Source organism: Populus nigra, chromosome 10 (assembly GCF_951802175.1).
Source record: "Populus nigra chromosome 10, ddPopNigr1.1, whole genome shotgun sequence".
NCBI classification, from domain to species: domain Eukaryota; kingdom Viridiplantae; phylum Streptophyta; class Magnoliopsida; order Malpighiales; family Salicaceae; genus Populus; species Populus nigra.
Window position 1 is genome coordinate 8,270,144 of NC_084861.1, and position 19,568 is coordinate 8,289,711.

At 34.1% G+C, this 19,568-nt stretch overlaps 1 pseudogene; it reads right to left on the reverse strand.

The window, feature by feature from the left end:
• Positions 1-11,619: 11,619 nt before the first annotated feature.
• Positions 11,620-15,348, reverse strand: LOC133704997 (DExH-box ATP-dependent RNA helicase DExH5, mitochondrial-like; annotated as a pseudogene).
• Positions 15,349-19,568: the final 4,220 nt, after the last annotated feature.

The following is a 19,568-nucleotide window of genomic DNA, read 5'->3' on the forward strand; positions in this document are numbered from 1 at the left end:
TCAAAGATAGATTTTGAGATGTTTTATTAATTTAGATAGATATGCTTTCTCTCTCTTGGATAAAAGGGACGGCCGGGCTGGGGGACTTTTTACCTAAAAGACTGTTACAGAGGTTGTTTTTAAATGATATTTTTATTTAGAAATGTTTTAAAATGATATTTTTATTTATTTTTTAAAATTTTATTTTTAATATCAAAATAACCCTAAAATCCTAAAAAATATATAATTTGAATAAAAAAATATTTCTTATTAAAAAACATAATTAAACCGTAGAAAATTATAACTTTTAATCCCTAGCACTCTTATAAAGCAGTATATCAAAACCTCTACCTTTGAAAACAAAATGCCTAATCCCTTTGTGATTTAATTATGTGAATAATTATGTGGGTTTCATGGAGCACTGAGCCATCATTCAATTTAATATTTTTTTTATTCTCAATGCCCTTCTTTCTAAAATAGAGGTTCGAACTCAGAGACTCTTTGAGAGAATGGCAGATGCTACTCACTCATTAACGAGTTTTTTTTTTTTTAATTTTTAACGTTTTTATTTCTATTTTTTTTTTGTATTTGACTATTGGTCTTGGTTTATTTTTTAATATTATTTTATAAAATTAGATCTCGAAAAAATTGGTAATTTGTTCTTATTTTTTGGCTTTTTATTTATAATGTATTAAAATAATATATTTTTTAAATTTAATTATAATATCAACACATCAAAACAATTTAAAATATAAAAAATAAAAAATTTAAAACATAAAAAATTAACTTTTAAAAAAATACAGTTAGACAGCACTTCAAACACCGCTTGGCTAGAAAAACATCTTACTACAGTAGGTTAATAGTGAGGCTAGCAGGTAAAAAAAACTAACAGTGATGAATCAGCGATCAACAACTAAAGTGTTGGAGGATTAAATTATAATTTCTGAAAAAAGAGAGATTGATTAATTTGTTTAGAATTCTGAAATAAATTACAACTCGCTGATCTCGTCGAGCAAGCTCTAGGATATTCTTTACTTGCCTGCCCAAGGCATAATCCTTGTTGAGATGCCTTCTCCCCCTCTTTATTAATTTCGTGATGATGTTGGTATGGCTACTTTTGAAGCTGCCTTCGGAAAAGGGGATATTTTGGACCATAATTGGTTCCAATCATAACTTCGCCAGCTGCAAATACAAATCAATTCCCTCCCTGGAGCTGATCTTGTTTTCCTCCTGAATTGTTTTGTGAAAATAAATATTATATAATTGAATTCAATTAATCTTGTTTATTTTATTACTGAGAAAAGAGTAATAAAAAAAAGACCGGTGGATGACTGGTTTGGAACTAAGTTTTACCATTAATCTCTTCTCGTTGGTACTGTAGCAGGTTGACTTCTTATTTATTTTTAGAATTTAATTATTGATTAATTAAAATATAGAAATAGAATCTCATTAAAAAAATCTTAAATTGAATTCAAAGGATACATGTTACATGATGGCTGTGGAAACTGGAAAGGGGACATGACACGGGCTTAGAAGACGTGGAGGTTGCCTGTTATTGTTGGACAACTCCTTGCAATGTTTGGAAGTCTGCATAGTTAAATTTCACATAATATTCCGTGCACTTGGTACACAATTTGCCAGACATTATAACCATTTATAAGTTATTATGGTGAGTCCACTCAACATTAAATTTTATAGGACTCGGGAAAGAAATTTACTGCGGGTAAAATATCTACTGTGATTTTTATGAAAACATCTCCTGCAAATCTGACATTTCATATGTTATGCTATTTGCTAGCAATTTTGCATAAACTTTTAAAAATAAATTCACAAAGAACTTAATTCTATATAATTAAAAGAAAATTAAAATGCAGATGGCTAATTAAGGTTTTTTTTCAATTAGAGAAAGATAAATGTGGCGGTCTATATTCTAAATATCATCGAGTAAGGATTTCATATAGACACATGAGATCACTTAGGTAGTTAGTAGTATTTTATTCTTTTTTTTTTTGGTAACCCGGGGTGTCCGGGCTAGCTTACGCGCACCACAACTAATCCCTGGACCTACTGAACACCCTGCAAGCCCAGTAGAAGACACCGCAGGGGTGACAGGCGTGCACGCTAGGGCTCGAATCCAGGTGACAGAAACAAGAAAACCTTACCTTTGCCGCTGGGCTAGAAACCCTGGTGTATTATTTTATTCTTGAACACACATGAGGTGAGCAGGAATTCATTTAGCATGTTGACTTATGAGAGAAGCATATTTTCACCTTAAATAGTAAAAGAAGAAAACTGAGTCAAACTAAAAGCATGTTTTGCTGAAAAAGATATTTAAAGCGACTTTATTGAATAAATAAGGTAATATAATTAGAACTAATAAGTGAAAGTTAAAATTAATTTTTTAGCAGCTAAAAGTTTTCACGTAATATTATATATTTTTAATTCATGTTAAAAAAATTCATAACTAAATATATTTATATTTTTTTAAATAAATTAAAAAAAACAATCCAGTGAATTGTAAGGAATTCATAAAAATTAAAAAATCTACTAACAATAGAGGAAATTGTACTTTTTTTCCTCATAAGTTGATATTTGTTAGGAAGAAAAATATGTATAATATCATTATCAATATTTGTAACTAGTCAGCGTAGTTAGATTATGTATGAATCAATAAAGTGTTGGTTTAACGGTTAATATACTGTTATATTTTTACAAAGATAAAAATATAAATTTTAATTTTCAGAAAATATACTTATTAGAAAGAATAGAAATAAATCTCAAACGATAATGATCTTATTTTTTAAAAGAATATTAAAATACTTGGCTAAGAAAAAAAATATATAGCTGTATTATGTTGTATATAGGATTTTAGGTGATATCCGCTGCTGGAAAACCCACCGCCGAAAACAACAAGGCTTTAATTCCAAGGGGAGAAGTATAACGGCACTGTGCTGGGAAGAAATGAAGTTCACAATCCAAATCTAAAAAAAAAAAAAAAAAAAAAGCAGCAGTGGTACTAACTTATGATTTAAATGATATCCAAAATCGCATTGATGATGGGATCGGATTCCGTTTGACCACTGATTTGTTATTACTGTAGCCTTTGCTCCCTCCGCCGTCCATTTGAAAGGGCATGTTCTGTTCAAAACAAGCGTGATCCAGACAAGGTCATCATCCTAATTCCTAGGCTCTTGGCCGCGTAAAAGAGATGGGCTAACGAAGTGTTATTGTCCTCTTGACTTCTCCTTTAAAAAAAAGTAAAAAACTGCGAAATGATTAGTATTAATATAGAAGTCAATCATGGGTGCTGACGTCGGAAAATCAATGCAATTAACTATGATGTTTATCATGAAAATATTCAAAAATCTTCGGGGGAAAAAAAACCCCGACACCGAGCAGTTCGAACTCTGTTTGAACGTATTGCCAGACATGAACCTAGTTTATTGAATGTAAAAATCACTAAATTGGGTCGTATAATTGAAAGAAAAATGATGGATTTTTTGTTCTGTGTACATATAATTTGTAATTAAATCTCTTGTATTGAAAATAAATGAATATATATATAAAACGAGTCGGTACGTGATCTATTAAACTAAGTTCTCATAACCTAGCTATTAGAACAAGGTTTTTACATTAAAGATAACGTTCATCATTATATAAAAACCATTACGCACACGGGTTTAATGTAGATATATATATGGAGAGCCATGCATCTTTTCAAATACAAAGAATTCCTTGACGAACTATATTGAACTCGACGATTTAGTTTCGGACGAATGACGACAATACAACTCCTATAATTAACTTTGTTTATTAATTTCTCCATGATTGAGTAAAGAAGTTGGATAATATCACTCTCAAGTCTAATATGAATGTAAGCTTATAATTCTTTCTGAATGCAGAGCTCTGTAATAATATTTTCTTGAGAATATTTCAGATTCAAATTGTGAAAGAGGCAGGAGGGAATTTGAACGAAAAAACGAGCTACGTACTCTCTCATCTTAGAGTCCAAAGAAAGTTCATGAAGCCTTTTTTGGTAAAAGAAAAAAAGTCATGTGCATTTTCTTTAGGTAAAAAACAGTCTTCGTAGGTGCAAGTAGAGTGGTCTTTCATTTGATGGCGTTACACGTTGTATTTAAATATGAAGAAAAGGAAGGTATTTTAGTTTACCAACATCATTTAGAAAAGTATTGGCCAAATAAGATGAGTAATTTTTTTTATATATAAAACAATATAGTTTGGTATATGTCATGATTGAGAAACATAATATTTTAAAACATTGCTAATGAAAAATATAGTAATTAAAAAAAAATGATGAATGGGTTGACACATATTACAATGAGAAGAGAAAAGAAAGAGAGACTCCCGAAGCATACCGAAGTTTTGATTATGACACCATTAATACTATTGAAAGGATATCGACGAGATGAATCTAACAACATCAAAGAAAATTGCTAATGATGATAAGAGTGAGTCACACTTTTCATTCAAAAGTAAATGAGCACTTACAATGAGAAGAGAGGATAGAGAGAGGAAAAGAGAAATGAAGAGATTTTGGATGCACACCGAAACTCCGATTATGACACCACCAACACCATAAAAAATATATTGATGAGATGAATCGAACTACACAAAGAAAATTCATCAATAGTGACCAAAGCATACTACATGTGACAGATGACTCACTTACCTCTAGGTGGAGAGTATGAGAACTATATGTCGCACTTCTAAAGTGTGACAACTTAAGATGTCGCTTTTCACAAGCATGACATCAATTAAAATTTAAATAGATCGAACACTAGCAAAATACATAGACATTGTCTCTTTCTCTCTCTCTCTCTCATGGAAAAAAAACCATCGATGCCCTCATTTATCTCTTAAAAAACCTGTTAATCACTTAGATTTTTCCCTTAAAACAATCAAAAATTGAACTCATCCTAATCTCTAAGCATTCTTTGATGTTTTTATGTTGAAAATCTATTGTTCCCTTTGTTGCCCCCGCCTCAGCCCTTCTTGTTGTCCTATAAGCAAGGTAAACATTCTACATTACTATTAATTTGTATTTGGTTTGGTTAAGATCAAATAATTGTTTCTATTGAATTTAAGGTTTATGGTGAATTTCAGGTTTGTTGAATCAATGATAAATTAGTTAAGAATACAATCAATTAGAGTCTATTTGATATAGTTGAACATGAAAATAAGTTGAATTAATTATTTCAATTAATTATGTGTGTTTGTTTAATTTATGTTAAGTTGCTAAATTATAAATTTTGTATATATTATTGGAATCGGCTAATAATTGTTAAATACACACACATGTTCATGCAATAGAGCATAAATGTAGCTGAATTAAGACAAAATATATTTTTATTAAATTGTTTATAAGTTGATGAATTTAGTGTTTTCTTTAAATTATATTAATTTGTTATTAATTTGCATTTGATTTAATGCAATAGAGCATGTAAACATCAATTGATAATGTATAATAAATTGTGTTTAATTTTGGTTAAGTTTGTTTTAACGTTAAATTTTAGAAATTGAAGAAAAACATGCTCTAATTGACAATGTTAAATCATGATTAGGTCAAGCATAGTACAGGTGTGACATATGCAATTACACAAGAAATAATAGAAAAACATGTCTTAATCGATGTACTTGTAACCTAAGCAAAATCTAAAAAACAATATTTACATTGTTAATTTACTTTTTTCCTAGCATGCATCATTTAGAATCTCTCGTTACAACAATCAGAATACCTTACCAACCTATTCTTTACACATATATTTGGAAAATGTGATGAAAATTATTTTTTAAAATATTTTTTGTTTGAAAATATATTAAAATAATATTTTTTATTTTTTTAAAATTTTATTTTTGATGTTAACACATTAAAACAATGTAAAAACACTAAAAAAATGATTTGAAGAAAAAAAATTTAAATTTTAATAAAAAATAAGCTGGACCAATCCAAAAGATATCATAATTTTTTTTTGATAACCAATGACTTTTTTTTTTTACAGCTGATTATATTCCTGAATCAATTTGAATATCAATCAAGATTTTTTTTAATAAATCTCAAAACACATCATCTGATACGTTAATTTTTATTTTTTTTTTGACAAATATCGATTTTGAGATTTGAATCTTAAAAAAGTAGAAAGTAAACAAACTTTTTTATACCATCAAACCCGTCTTTTAGAGTCACACGATAAATCTTAAACAATTACAACATTGTCTCTGTAAAAAAAACAGAGTGCACTGTGTCCAAAAGCAAGAAAGAAAAAATCTATGATGAACTCTTTAGTCAAGAATTTAGGATGGCGAAAGTTAAAAGAAAGTGGTGGGGTCTCATTAATGGCTTAGGTGCCATTAATAGGAACATGTACCAGTAAGGTCAAAATGCTGTTCTACTCTCTCTGCTGAGCCTGCCCTCGGACCTGCCTGTACGAAATGACAAAAAGGGACAACTCAGAAGGGTTTGTTTGGGACAGGAGAGAATAATAGATTTATACTCGGGAACCATTTTTCTTTTTATTCCAAAGAATGATAATATAATATAATTTCGCGTGTGTTTTTTTTTTTTAAAAAAAAAACCTTTAAACTAACACTTTCAAGTCCTGTATTAAAAACAAGTCCGGAGTTCGCTTTGTTAATAAAAAATAAATAAACAATGAACAAAACATTTTAATTCGATAGGAGTTATTCGGTGTTTTTGTTTTTGTTTTTGTTTTTAAAAAAAATTAACTCTTGTTACCTTTTATTTTTGTTTCACAAAAATAGAAGTTAATTGGCAAAATTTCTCAAATCCCAACAAAGTAGTTTTCAGAAATTGCTATAAAAAGATTATTTTAAAAAAAAAATTCGAAACAGACAGATTTTTTCTATGTAAAAAAAACTATAAAAAATGAAAAATGAAAACCATAAATAATACTTAACAATCCCTTAATTAACTTATCCTACTCCATCAACTATTTTTACTAACTCTTTAGCGAACCAGTAGTATCTATTTTGAAACGAAGACATTAAATTATTTTTATTTAACAATAAGAAGTATATTTAGATCAATTTACACACCAACCAATATTAAATTCTTTGTTTAAATAATTTCAAAAACACATCTCCTATATTGACTTAACACAATCCAAGAAACTAATAAATTTTTATAATAACTTCTATAGAACTTTAAATAAAATAAAAAGTAAAAAAAATAAACCTTGAAGACAGGGGGGCATGGAGGCATCAAAGTACTGCCGAGACAACAAGACTCACGAGAGAGATGCCAAACAAAAGACACACACATACAGACAAAATTGGTCAACACAAGAGTCTCATCCACAATTAGTGTCACCAATTAAGACTGTATTATTGCTCCCACACGTATTCCTGTATTAACTCCTCACCCTCACTCTCCCTTCCCAGGAGAACAGTACCCGTGTGCAGCTCTGTCCGGTGTTTTTATGTGGGGCTTCCGGCCCTGAAAATATATGATAATACTTATTGGGGGGGGAAAAGGTAGGAGAAGGAAGAAAGAAAAAGCATATTGTTGGTAGAATAATCCAGCTGTGAGAATGAAATCTTGAGTTGTTGTGCATCAAAAACTGACCTGTAATTATAGAAAGGGGCTCCACCGCAGGTCAATTTTGGTACGTGCCTCCACTTAGGTAAGGTTCCTTGTACATAATCCTCTCTTTTTTTTCCCTCTCCATCGAAAAACTCACCAGGACTCGTCTGCTGATTTCGCAGTATTTACCACACGTCTGCCCATGAAAACTTAATTTTAACAGCTAGAGATCATGCATGATTGTGCTGCTAACTCTCGCCTTGTAAGATGCATGATAAGTTCAATGCTTTGGATTTGACATGATAGGAATATTTTTCCATTATGTTTTTCTTTCCAGAAACAGGAACCATATATCGGGAATTGAGAATCTTGTTCGATAGAGAAATGCGTTTCCATAGCCTGGCAAGGCTGGTCATGTTACCAGGCATCAGAAACCTATATCAATAAATTCCCATCTAACCCTACACAAGCAATTATAATTCTGGAGCTTTTTACTGTTGATTCTATACCTAGACGGCTAGACCTGATACATTTTCAGAGGGTTTGAATGTCACTGTGAGAGATATAGCAAGTCCAGGAAGAGAAAATCCACCTAGTTGGTGGTGGTGCGGTAGCCCTTGGTTCACCCACGGAATAGATCCGGGGAGCTTGAGTCTTGTTCATGGTCTTGCACTGAGCTAAACAGGCACTCGATCTTTTCTCGGGTCTAGTTTATAATAAATAAGTTGAAAAAATATCAATTATACTTGAATTAAATTAATAAAAATAAAAAAGTCTAAGAATCAGACGTTTGAAACTAAACCTACGTGCATCCCTGATTATTCAGGTTGGTACAGTAATTGGTTGATTTTATTTTAATGAAGTACTTTAATTTAAACATCAATGTTTATTTGAGGATATAAAAAGACCTGCAGCGTAACTTCAGGAATTTAGACCGTTAAAAATCTAATTGAAGACTTAACAAGACAATGTGCCACGTTTTATAATCTAGCCATTTTACCTGAATAATGTTATTTATTTTTAAAGAGATTGTATAAATCTTGAATATATTTTAGGTTTAAAGGACGAGATGTCTGTGATTGACAGAAAGCTCTTTGATTGATTGATTGATTATTTTTTTACTAATTAAGGACAATAAGTTATAATTAACTGTAAGAAATACTTTACGGCATCGCATATGGAGAGCCGGTTGCTCGAGGAGCCATTTCCATTAAACTAGTTCTTCCTTTATTTTCTTAATGAATGAAAAAGAAACGTATTTTTCTTGAAACTCTCTAGGACAGCATGGGATAAAAAGGAGGTTCCTCCAACCCATGCAAGAGCACATGACTGTTCCCATGGATTTGCGGCGTCCCTAACATGTGAGTTCCCCTACACCATGAACCTTCTTCAGTTCTTCTTCTTCTACTTTTTTTTTTTTTTATTACTATTATTGTTGTTATTTCCATGACCCTCTACATGAAACCTTCTTAGGCGCGGCAATTAAAGCTTCTTTGCATTTTCTTCCATGTTCTTTTGTCTCGAAAGTTAGATCGTAAGTTACAAATACTGACATAGCTACAGTAGCCCCATGCTTGAGAAGGTTTGTCTAATCTTCATCCAAAACTCATAAATGTGTTGTGTAACTAGCTTAATTAATAAACTACTTAGCATTTATGGCCATGATCTGAGGTGAAATTAAGTTATGCTAAAAAACGAGATGAATGAAATCAGCGAAGGGAATTTCTAATTACAAAGTCCTAATTAAGTCCATTATGCTAATTACAAAAATTGAGTGAATTGCAGTAACCTTTCTAAGAACGTCACATTTTAGAAGCAATAATTAATAACTCTCATTATCTTCTAAAGGCTCTCTCTTTTTTCTTTTTTTTTAAATAAACTAAAAATGTTCTTTTATTAAGTTCAACATTTACTTCTCATGCACCACCTAGTTTTAAATGTTTAATTTGATCTTCATTTGATTCTAGTTAACAAAAATATATTAAAAGAACCCAGATAATGTACAGCAATAATGTTTTGGTATCGCTTTTTGTTTTTTATTTATTTTCAATAAAAAAAATGATATTCAAAACTGACTTTTTACACTATTAACATGTGATTTAGGAGTTATATCAAGGTAATATGAATATTGATTCTGAGACTTTTAAGGTTGGATTCCAACCGATCGAATGCAAGGCACCCGGAGGTAGAGCCAAGACCAAAACCAGACCACCTGGGGTTACATGCAGCCGAGATCGATTCCAAGACGGTCAAGATTGGGTTCGAAGCTCCTATGGGTGAGGCCGAGACAAAATCCATGCTAGCTCTGGACCGGTGTATGTAGAGATCAAGCTAGGATAGCTTTCAGGTCGGGTCTGAGGCTACAAAAAAAAAGGGCACAAAATTGGGTATGAGGGATCGAAGGACTCGTGTAAATAATTTACTCGTTAACATCTTTTAATCCAAATAAAAACCACATCACACTGATCATTAGGATAATATCTTATGATTATTTGCTTATAACATTTATAGAGGTGCCGATGAATTAGTGTTAGTTGAATTGAAATTTAGATTCATTAGAACATCACGTATTTCTGTAAAAACAAAATCATAAATTTTGTATGGTGTGTGTGTGTGTATCTTTAAAAAAGTGGCTGCAAGTCATCGATAATTTTTCAAAAGAACCTCACGGAACACACAAAAATAGAGAGAATGCTCTGATATTACACCAAAAACTACGCCTACGCAGAAAAGCAAAACAAACACGAAAAGAGTTCTTCACCCCTGGCAAAGCTGGGCTAAACAATGTGGAACCAGAACTAGAACGTCACATCCTTCCGAGGACAGACGAGGCCATACTATCACCGTCGATATTTTCATCTACCAGCAAACTTCCCCACTTGCCCTGCCCCGTATGTTAAAAGTTTCGAAGAAACATGCATGATCCCAACTCTTTCTCGGCCTATTAAAATGCCATGCCATGGGATTGTGATTGTGATTTCAAACTAGCAAAATGTGGCCCAAGGAGCTCCTCATTCTTGCAACCATTGAAAACGATCCACACAATTTAAGACATGGAACAAAACATCGAGGGACCCCTAACACTTATATCAGTTCCTTCGGGCATTTAACTTTTGTCAATTTTCGAATGGCCCGACACCCCGGCAACGTTACAGCGTAACGACGAGGATGCTTCATCACATGGTTTGGGTCACATTCAATAGGGTCAATTGGGGCACTAACCTACCAAGACCTCTTAAGTTGTAGTAACAAAGTGCATTCTCTGAGGATGATGCGATTCCAGACAATAACACTTCTTTGCTTCCACTTTCTGACTTCCAGTTTCCTCCCCCTGTAATGCCCAACAAAATTTAATTTAATAAGTTAAAGGAAAAAATAATTTTTCTGATGAGAAAAGCATCTTGACATCAAGAGCAAACCTCGCCCAACCTGTCTCGTAGTCTTGCTGTCAGATTCCACTCTTTTCAAAATTATTTTACCTAATCAACCTTGGCCTATACCGACAATAAAATCAATGTCGCCCTTCGAGGACGGTCATGTAATTTTATAATACAATTCAAGAGATCGATCCCATGACAAGTGGTGGAGAATAATCGGTTGATGATGAGCTTCAGGTTTATTTTTTATTTTCCTTTTATCTTTTAGAAAAAAGTCAAGAACGATTCCTTTTTTATTTTATGTTTTTTTTGCTTAGATTTGGGAAAGTTAATTTTATCTCTAGTGATGCCCGCTGAAAAGAATACAGTTTTTATATGAATCAACAGATCTGTCGATGGTCTCAAAGAGTCCCCAGTAAACAGCTCATCTCCAATATCACATGCAAATGCAACAGATGCCGTGGGGTGTGTCACGTGTGTGTGGAGGATATTTTTATTATAGTCACGGACATGCAAGCCAGACCCCAGTACAGGACCTCCCTAACAATAGTCTGTGCTGGCTTCACTTGGAAGCTTAGGCGCCGAGGCAGTCATGTTTTGATCAGTTAGAATGAGACTTGGATCAAGCTCAGTCCGTCGCTGGTCTGAGTTCCACAAAAGCATGGCACGTCTGCGACATGTAAAGAAATAATAGACGGTGTATTAGTCTTAATCTCTTTTTTAGATTCCCTTATCAGTACCTTCTTGTCGTTATAAAATCCAGACAGGAGGTCTTCGATATTGTAGTGGTCACCCATTAACGATCAAATTAAGATGACTGGTGACAAAGAAGTCAATGACATTCAAATCGAAACTCAAAACATCTAATTACAGCTGTGTAACCAATCGTCATCTCAAGACTCAAATCCCCTGTTGTCAAGTCAAAAAAGCATTTATAATGACAGTCAAGTTCCCCCCTTACTCGGTTCTCCGTGTACAATGGAGCACCGAGACTGGAAGAACTTCACCACAGCCACCCTTTCCAAATAGAAATCCAATCTACCTAAATGAACCGAACACAAAGCATTGATCAAGCAACCACGACCTAAAATCTCCTCGAATGCGCAGAATTTGAGTAAGGTGGGGAGGCTTTAAGGACCCCACAAGGTGGCTTCATTCCTATCAACACAAACCAAACCTGTAGTACAAACCCGGATCCTTCCGCTTTCAACTTAAAGACAACAGACATGCAAACGAACAATATGATGTATGCAGAATAACAAGTCTGTGTACACTGGATCCTTTCATAGCAAGGAAAGTTGCTTGGTACCATGTATAAAAAATGGACCCATTCGTATACACAACCCCCAAGATGTTCCAGACATCCTAATTTTTTTTTCATCTAACTATACACAAATCAATCACAATGAATAATGGACTCGAAATAGGGGTTGGCTCTGATTCCAATCTAAAGTCGGTGTGTAGTTTCATTGATGTAGTGAGACCACTCAACCGTATTCAGTCTCAGATCACGCTTTCAGTCACCATCAATCATGCGGCTCCAACAGCAAAAGCATAAACTGGGTAGAGTAGAGAAATCCATACCAGTCCTCTCAATGTTAACTATCCAGCTCAACTCCATGTCTAAATGCAGGTTCTTTCATATTCCAAATCACCCACAAGTTATCACCATTAGCATGCAGCTCCTGTGGTGGAGTGAAGAATCTGTCCAACAGCTAATGGCCATAACCCTTTATCAAGATAAGATTAGGTTTATTAAAGTGACATTGTTGTTCGACCATCTTTTTCATCTTTAAGAAGGAAGAAGGGTAGTTGGACCTACATAACAGGAAGACTACATTTCCTTGTGTTCCAGAATTGCTAGGCACCAACAATTCAGCTAGTGGCTCTCCAAAAAAGCAGTCTATAGGCAGCTTCACAATGCTTTCTAGTAATGATCCTTTTTGCTCTTCTTCAGCAACATTGACATGTGCTTGGTATTCTTGACTTGTCTGGGTCCCACCCATCAGCCACTGCTGCGTCCTTTTCTGCACTCTTCTTGTTTTTGCAAGGCTGTCCCATAATTTGCATTCCATTGAATTCAACGGTGGCTCGAAATTGGTTGTTCTTCGATTGCTTTGTCTTGTACGATGGTGCAGCATATCCTGCCCTGGTGAGCAATGTCTGGAGCTGACTTTAGAATTATCACCTCCAGGTCCACTATTGCTCCTCAAAATTAAGGCAGGCTGTGCTGCCAAAACAGTTGGTTTTGAGGGTTTAAAGACTTGGCAACCAGATACAAATCTGCCATCACACTGATCCTATGAAACTAATAACCGCACTGCAGAGAGAAGCTCATGATGCATGTGTATGTCCATCCTGGGATTCAGTAGCTGTCCATATTCACCATGAAAAATTAACAGAAATTCACAATCTCAAACCCTTCAAGAGTCACTTTTCATGAGAGGATGGATAACAGTGATAAAACAATAATGTGCACCATAGAACAGTATGAGCACAAAACATTTCAAAATTAATGTAAAAATATGTGAACGAGTTTCCATCCAGCGTTAGCTTACTTCGGTCTGAATCAGCTCATCGAGCTGTCTCCTCAAGCTCTGATACATTTCTGCTACAGCAGGTTGCCTGAAGAATTCCAGATGACCTCCCAACATTTTTAAGTGCCCATCCTGTTGGAGAAATATGCATAGATAAACAGTCAGTTGATGAGAACCACCACATGCAGTGATGCAAATCCAGCAAACATGAGATTCTAAAAAGATTAAGAATAACTCACAGAATCCCCTTTAGAGATGCTCCCGCCAAATAGAAGCAACACTGAATCAGAAACAGTCGTTGAATCCCAGAGAAAAACAGCATTGACTTCTATCTTCTCATTGAAAACCAGCCATGTATAGGGAATTTTTTGTTCTGGAGCATTAACAGGGTTCTGAGGAGAGAAAATACCAGGCAATTACAAGAGAAAAAAGACACGGAGCACCTTGCACTCATTTCTTTAGAGAAGAGAAACAATCAGGAAGAAGGAACTTACAGAGTGCATAAGCACCTGGCCATCCTCCATAGTTTTCAGCGAAAATGACTTTTCATTGTGCTGCACATGAAATTAAGTCAGCACACATGATTTGTGAAAATAACACAAAATTAAGGTAATCATCCTTCTTTCCTCGCGACATCATCTAAATAGCATATTTATAAAATTAGGCCATTTCAAACAAAAACAAATTGTGACCTATACAGTCATTATTCATGGAGATGATATAAAAGTTCAAAAAACCAGAAGACAAAAATAGATTAAATGACTCACCATAATGGAGCAAATTCCAGGATAGAGGCCATAGCAAAGAACTGCTCGAACCAGATGCTCATCATGGCTACATGAATTGCATGTGGTTGGGTTGCCATCAACAAGGCCGGTATCCATGAGCAAGAAGAACTCCTTCCGAAAAGAATCAATATCTTTCAAAGATTGTACTGAGAGAATTTTCCCAGCAGCACTCATAACCAGAAAGATCTCTCGCAGCATCTTTCCAGCCCTCATAGGCTTGGACAAGCACCAATTCGTCACTATAATCACAGCCTCTGCTAGCTGCATAGCACAAAACAGACATTAAATGATGTCCAATTGTAAGAATAAAAAGCAAAAATAATCAGAAGCACATCAGACTTCAGAATCACTATGCTGCAGTCACACGCTCCAGAGAGCTTTCAGATATCTTCAGGCAACCAAAGCATCAAAGATGCAGGGTTGCTAGCCAGTATTAGTAGTGGAGGCAATCCAACTGCTACCTTGCCAGTCACTGCTATGCTAAATCTATATCAGGACAGAAGCTGAGCAGATGTTTACTTACTCCAATTTTAGCAGTGTCATTTGTTTCCCACTTCACTATTGTGACAACTACTTGCATGCCAATTGGCAGTACCTGAGCCTAAGTGCAATCTTGACAAAACAACTTAAGGGAAAAAGATGTGCGCTCAATCACAATTCATATTAATTATTAAGAAAAAAGTGCAATGCATTTATGTGCAGCCCATTGAATCCAATAGCAGACCCAACCATAAAATTTCAAATAAGACTCTTCAGGAAAAAAAAATTGCTTTTATCCTAATCAAAGCACACAGAGCATACAACTTTCATTGAACAACATAAGATTCGGAAGCTAACTTACATCTTTCTTGTCCAATGGCATCAAGAAATGATCTCTAACACTAAGGCCTGTAACAACAGTCAGTACTGGATCCAGATAATTCAAAATGGCACCTAAAATGAGCATCTTTCCAAGCTTAGGCTCCAGTGGAAGTATAGTCAAATGTCGACCTGCCAGGAGATAGTCAGATTGAATAAAACTAAATCTTACCATCAATAAATCTTTTTGCATTAGCACAAGTTACACAAATCTTAAAAAATGATAAAGAAAATATAGAGAAATTTAGATCTACATCTAGGATAGAGGTGATAACAATTTCCTGGTTGGACACAGCCAGCTCTTCCTCTTCACTACATTATACAAAATATAAAAGAAAACCAACATGGTTTGTAAACATGAATTTGAAGGTAATGTTGCAATATCAGTTAAACAAACAAGAAAATAGCATTCTTCCAAGATCCAGTAGTCACATCCCGTCCCTCAGATCAAATATATGACATACTGTAAATATTTAAGCAGACAGTCCAGCGTCCCTTTTCCTAGATTCTTCCTTTTATGTATTACAACTTACATGAAAAATGTCCATTATTTTGTTCCTTTGCCCTTTTTTTTTTCTATTAACCGTGAACTAACTATAAAGGCTATAGTTTCATATTCTTTCTGCTAGATAAACTATCTTCAACCATTGAGTGCCCAGGCTTGAACGAGAAGTTGCCCATAGAATAACTATTCTGCTTTAGCCAATAGTGTGGGCTAGCCCAAGCAAGTAACCAGTAGGCCAACTGGGAAATAACTACATTGCTTCGGAGATATTTTTGGGAAAGAAATGGTAAAAATTAAAGGTCTACATAAGATCAATAAACAATAGAAATACCCCAATACCGCACCAACTCAACCAAACAATGCACCTTTTTATATGCACATATTGATTAGTTAAAAGCCATTTGAACAGACTTTCATCATTTGACATGTGGCCAAACTCTTTCCTGGAGTTTTAGAAGTCAAATGATCACTTTTTGAAGGCTTTTTGGTGTGCTGTTTCTGCCTATATTTGTATACCAATATAGCATTTTATCCACAACCGAGGCAGCTCACATTTTCAGTTGTTACAATGAACTTCAAAAGTGGTTTTTAACTAGGAGAGGTGGATTATAGACAAGGAAACTCAAAATAATATAATAAACGAAGTGTGAGCTCTTAACCATAATGCTGAATACATTCATTGCTTACAAACACAGACAGATGCCTTCGTTCAACTTAATCAATGCCCATAGTTTTCCATGTGAAGTTGCCAACAAACAACTTATAACGAAATAAAAAAGAAAAAGAAAAAGAAAAGAAAGACCTGTACATTACCAACCTGATTTTGTGAAATGGCTTTCAATATGGCATCCTTCTATTTGTAAGCAGAAAGAGTTTTACAAAATTCAAGCATTTTGATGCCTTCTGGAGATTCCTAAAAGCAACGAGAAAACAAAATTCACTTCAATGATTTTCCAAATTTAAAAACAGAAACATACCACAAAGAATTGCCGACTTTCAGACCTCGAAAAGAAATCTAAACATCTTAAGTTATATTATAATAAATAATGCATTGTGCATTAGAATCTCGGACAATCTTTGCAAGCACTCTGACTCTCTGCATATATTTTTACTTGAGCAACAGAGGCCTTGCATCATCCAGACTTATTCACAACCCCAATGAAGAGGAGAGTTAGCATGTCTTACGTCTGGACCAGTATCCACTTGTAAGAAGTGGTTTTGGGTTAGGATATTATATACCTAATTATAGACTGCATGAACACACACCAGTAAGGGCTTGAGGGACAATTTTTTCCCCATAGTAGGGTTACTTACAAACTATATGCAAGCACAAGGATGCTCCAAATACGGGCTGCAACTAATGATATGGTTGTCCAAATCTTATTCGCAACCCAGGGCAGATACTTCAAAAATTCCTTTGTGGTCCACCACATTGTTAAAAAAAAGCCAAGTTGACCTCTCCCACATGACAATTGACAAGGTGCATTCCAGACCTTTAACAACTTATCACGCCACGACTGCTAGTTAACAGTATGGACACAAAGCCTCTCCACCGACAAACATATAAACAACCCAATTTAATGCAAAATGAACCTACAATTATCTTCACACCGAAGAGAGAGTGCTAGTGCCCAATGAAGAGCCAAGCAATGCATCTCGAGCTCTCGCTTTCAGAGCAGATGTGCGAGAAGTTTAATTACGAAGCTATGCTGATATCTATCTAAGAGCTCATATTCAAAGGAAAGGGCGGACCTGGGACCTGTACTTTATAAAGGATGGAATGGAGCCAAGGGAAGAAAACGAACAAGAAGCACACTTCAAGGTCACTCTCTGTCTTCTTGCCTGGAATAAACTCACTCCAGTGCAATGGGAGGACCCCCTATTATAGCTCTCTCAAGACTTCCTAGGTAAATAGAGTATGTGAATAAATTTGAAACAAATTTTAAGTTGAGATATTAAGCAATGCAATAATAAAATAAGCCAAATATTATCTACGGGGAAAAACAAAGGGAAATCTTTAAAAATTAACTCTGACATCAAAACAATAAAGTGGTGTCATGAACAGAGGTCTAACGAGGGTCTACCAGTGTAATCCCTGGGACATCATATTTATTACGAATATTTTTTCTAAACTAGTTTTCATCCCAAGTGCTTTGCACGTATATATTCAACTATATAATTAATAGTCTTTATAATTTTTTCATAAATCAACTCTATTATATTTATCCTAAGAACTCCTAAACAATAATTTTAAAAATATCATACAATTTTCTTACATAGTTAAAATTTTAAAAAAAATATATATTCTTGGTTTGGTTTAGTATTTATGTGAAAAATATTTTGCTTTAGGAAAGTTAAATCATAAATGTCATCAAAATAAAAACAATTAGGTTATTAGTAAAAACTAAAGTGTACCTATTTTTTTTAGGAATAAATTAGAAATTGTATTTATCATGAACATGGTAACAAAGGTAGTATTTATGTGAAACAGATTTTATGTCAGTAAAGTTAAATATCATCATAATAAAACATAACAATTACCTTTAACAAGGAAAGAATAATGTGTGTGGTTATTTTTTAGGAATAAATTACAAATCCATTAGTGTTAAAACAAACACACACAAGTTCGAGCTGTATCTATATGTTATTAGGGGTATTTGGTCGAATCAAACATTTTGACACAAGTTCGAGCTTAGGAGATGTTATTTGTGAAAAGAAGGTGGAGAATATATTGGAATCAGAGTATAAAAATTAGTGATGATGGCTATTAAATTGAGATAAATTTGATAAAATACATGTAACTCTCTGTTTTCCTACAAAAAGAAATCCCAAATCACAACCAATTTAAGAAAAACCTGACACAGAACTAATTTTGATATTAACATTGGTGCCAATTTCTTATTACCATTTTTATTATTGACGGCGACGGCGACGCCTTTTCTCTGTTGCTGTTGAAGAGGACAGTTTCTAGGGCTTAAAACAGCAATGCTCTCGCTGTGATTGTAGCGAATTTTGGAGTTGATTGGAGGAGAAGGAGCAGTAGAGGAGTGACAGCAGGGAGTGAAGACGAGGGAACGGAGACGGCAGTGTGGAGGGACGTAAACGGCGCAGTGTGAGGAAGGCGGCGGCCGGTCTTTCATTGCCGTGGAGGAGGCAGATAGTGAGGATTTTATGGTTTGCAAGGGAGATGAATGGAGAGGAGAAGAGAGCATGCGAGGTGAGATAACGATGTCGTTTCGGTGGGGAAAGTTTGCGGGTTTTGATTGATGATTCCCAAGGCTGTTTGTTTGGTGCTGCGCGGGCTTAACTGGTTGAGTTGAGTTTTACTGGCTCTTTCAATTCCAAACGATGGAATCTATGTTCGCGCGCCTGGGAGCACCTGAGATAGCACGTGGATGCTAGGTGGGTCCATCTTTTGCTTGCTTTCTTGTTTTCCTTTTCCCTTTTTTTAATTAGCGATATTTTTGCTTAAAAGGAAATGTAATTCTCCCCTTCCAAATTCCAGCGGCTCAGAATAGGGCTGCGATCTGTAAGCTGTGATCAGCCATACCGTATTCTCATACTGTGTTTATGTTTGTTTATATTTTAAAATAATTTTTATATAAAAATTATATTTTTTTATTTTAAAAAAATTCTTTTTAATATTAACGCATTAAAATATTTTAAAATATTAAAAATATATTAATTAAAAAATAAAAAATAAAAAATTTTAATTTTTTAAAAAAACTTTTTTAAAATGTAAAAATAAATTGAAATTATAAAAAAATAATGTTTTGATTTGTTTATTTTTGGATGGGGGTGGCACTTGTTCACGAATACAAAAGGGTCAAATAAATTTAGTATAATTATTTTTTTAATAGTTAATTTATCTCAGTTCAATACAACCGTCTTAATTCAGATTGGTAAGATCATTTAATTCTTCAACTTGTATGTATTAAATACTTATTGCGTAATACGATATTG